Source organism: Panicum virgatum, chromosome 2N (genome assembly GCF_016808335.1).
Source record: "Panicum virgatum strain AP13 chromosome 2N, P.virgatum_v5, whole genome shotgun sequence".
In the NCBI taxonomy this organism is placed as follows: Eukaryota; Viridiplantae; Streptophyta; class Magnoliopsida; order Poales; family Poaceae; genus Panicum; species Panicum virgatum.
In genome coordinates, this window is record NC_053146.1 from 3198985 (window position 1) to 3202348 (window position 3364).

The 3364-nt window shown below is 43.9% G+C and overlaps 1 pseudogene; it reads left to right on the forward strand.

The window, feature by feature from the left end:
* Positions 1-603: 603 nt before the first annotated feature.
* Positions 604-3080, forward strand: LOC120663064 (annotated as a pseudogene).
* Positions 3081-3364: the final 284 nt, after the last annotated feature.

Here is a 3364-nt window from a genome sequence, read left to right on the forward strand (position 1 = left end):
CAGCAGAGGGCTAAGAGGGTCCGACGCCCTAGGGGTGGTTAGATGTATCTGATGTTTATTTGTAATGAGATAGCTGTGGACCGCTTATTTGTATCCGATGTTTAAGATTGTGGTAGGTTACTTGTCATTTGTTTCTATAGATATTATTGATGTTTGTGGGTTCCATAATGCTCGTGAAATAAGGGAAGTTATTGCGATTTTTTCCCGTGATTTAATGAAGGACAAGTTACGTGCGGTAGGAGTTAGCGGCCGAGATCTTGCTGACGATGATGATGAATACACGCTCGAATAGCTCAAAATAGGTCCCTGGAAAAAAAAAGTCCCTGGAAAAAAAGGGTCTGTCGCCCCAGGGGTGGGCGACAGGTCCCTGTCGCCCGTTGGGGGGGCGACATGGCCTTTTTTTTTCCAGAGACCTCATTGCGAATTTGAAAAAAAAATTACACTTAAGGCCTGTCGCCCTATGGGGGCGACCGGGGGATATTTTTAAAATATTTCAAAACGGACATATATTTTTGAAATTTTAATTTTTAAAAAATATAAAAAAGAAAAACCGCAAACTTGGCTCACCGAGGCAGCAGCCCAAGGGCTCTTCTGCTTCTCTGCTGAAATAACACAACCGAAGCGGGAAGAAGAAGAGCGGAGCAGCGGCGGCGGCATGGCGGCGCGACTCCTGCGCGATGTGGCATTCGCTGCGGCCCGGTCGGCGCGCGGCCACCGCGTCCCCGACCCCTCCGGCGCCTTTGCCGGTCCTGGAAGCCGAGGCACCGCCCCTGCCACTCTGGTCTGTCCGCTCCCCATCCGAAACCCCTTGCTCAGCTTCCTGCGCTAACCCTAGCTCCGTGCGCGTGACGCCCCGTTGCCGCCCCGCGGTGAGTGGCTGGCTGGGAGGCGAGGATCTCGTCGGCGTTCCCATAGTTCACTCGCGCGGCAAGGCGAGCGAGTTTGGGGGTATCGGTTTTCATTTTTACTTCATGGAGTCAAGCGAGAGAGCATTTCGAAATGTACCGTGCGTTCTAGTTCTTGTTCTCGTTGTCGTTGCCGTTGCCGTAGATTGATTTTCACTTCTTGCAGTTGTACTGGTCAAATGTTTTTTTTTCGTTCAAAACGGGTAATCCATTCTTTAAGACAATCCAGCTTTCCATCTATGAACACAAGCACACAAAGAAATGAGCAGACCTCTCTGCTACGAGGGATCATAAATTGAACGCACTGATTGACTGATTTCTATTTTCTCCATCTCACTTGTGTAAATCATCAAGATAAGTAGCATCCAAAGAACTGACCTTCCTGTCTCGTGTAAAAGATTATGATTTTCATTTTCGTGGTCATCGGCACCAACTTCAGCCTGTGAAACTATCCGTCTCCATGCCTAAACGTAAAACCATAAAGTCTCCATGCTAGCATTTCCTTCAGCATTAGCAAAGTGACCTCAAACCTGTGATGGAATTTTACCAATGACCGATCGATCAGCTTCTCCATGGTAGAATATCTTCAAACATTTGACATGGGCAACTGCATACTCTCACAATTTTTTTTTAACTCTAGATGAGCGTGAGAACCATTGCAAGCAAGGAACTGAACCACCTTATGGCCTTGGTTGAAACTTAGGGTACAGAACAAACTTATGGTGTTGTTTGCATCGTTGCAAGTCTTAAGGCTCAATGCTCACAGAAACATGATCCCTGAATATATGCTCTGTTTGTTTTGTTCCACATTCTCAATCACATCTTTTTTCCTCTCGACTCAAAAGTCAATGAAAGTTTCATTTCTAAATTTTCTCACTGTGTAACAAAAAAAAGTAGTTTATCACTGATGTTTATGTTAGCTAATTGGATTGATGGGTAGTTTACCTTGCTGTAGTGTGGGACCCAGGAGAATTTATTCTGGCCCCAAATCCTTTCATGTGCCTTTCGAAAATAATTTTCACTCGCATTTTTTTGATGATTGCTATTACTGCTTAAACAAACCTATCTTGATCAAATCAGACAGCCTACATTTCCAAGAAGGCAACAACTCAGAACCATATTCAGTTTTGTGTGTTGCTAGTTGAATGAAGAACACAAGTGGTCTCACAAGTGTGCCAATTGAAAAGCAGTCATCTTACAATTTGAAATATCCCTAATGATAAATCTATGACTGCCACTGCACGCTTTTGGGAACTATATATGCCCCCCTGCTGGTCACAGCCCAATAACATAGACAACTTTTCCTTGGTTCAATACTATGATATTAGACAAACAAATTAAGTTAAGATTTGTCCTTGCTCCATCTCCTTTTTCTGTTTCGTTTTGGTTCTATCACCCTACATGTAATTCAACATTTTCATTAGTTTTTTATGCATCTATAAGAAGGCAATGTTTTCACTGAGCTAATTACAAATTTCCACACAGGGCCTTCGTCATTATGCAGCACCATCCAGTGAAGCAGTGGGGAACTTAGAGATGAGCTTGGAATTGGATGCACCCAAACCAAAGCGTAATCGATCACGTATCTCAAGGAAAAGCGGAACAGCCATGATGCTTCCACTCCATTTCCATTACGAAGATGTCCTACGTCAGGATCTGTTGCTGAAACAGAACCATGTCAATATCATGCAAGTTCCTGGATTGTATGAAATCAGATTAGCACCAAAAGCAGGTTCTGATTTGAGGGTTCCAATTGGAAAATTGGCTATGGAGATTTTGAGTGGCCAGAGATTCAAAGAGGTACAAATAAAGTGACCCTTTTGCTAAAGCAAAAAAGTCTGCTCGAACCAATCCATTCATTGGGGTTGGCAAAGACAGTGGCAGTGCCTTTGCAAGGCAAAGTGTTCTCCGAGGGCATGCAATGTACAATTTCTTGGTCAGAATTGACAGTGGTGTCCATGTTAGATTCTCGTGCCGAAATTCGGGAAAACACCATAAAGTTCTTCATGGAGACGGAGTTCTGTGAGTTCTCCCCGGAACTGGAAGATCACTTTGAGATCTTTGAGCATATCTGAGGATTCAACGTGACTATCGTCACTTCGGCCGACACAAAAGATGAGACCTCGCTACTGTGGAGTGGCTTCATGCTAAATGATGAGGGGGAAACCAAGTAAGGTAATAGTTCCTATCTTTATTCCCGCTTAATGTCCCGGACATTGTACTTGCTGCCCTCCTTGAACTGAACCTTCAGTTGACTGTTTGGCAGGGGCTGAAGGTGGTCACTTCTCTCAAAATGGATTTTGGTGGTTATTGCTCAAGCAGTACAATGCAGCATCCATCAGTTTTGTAGAGTGAATGAATGAAGCTTGCGTGATTGTTATGTGTAGCGATGTATGGAGCTCATGTTTAATTGCTACATTTAATACTGTATGGACTTAATAATGTAGTAGGATCCAATA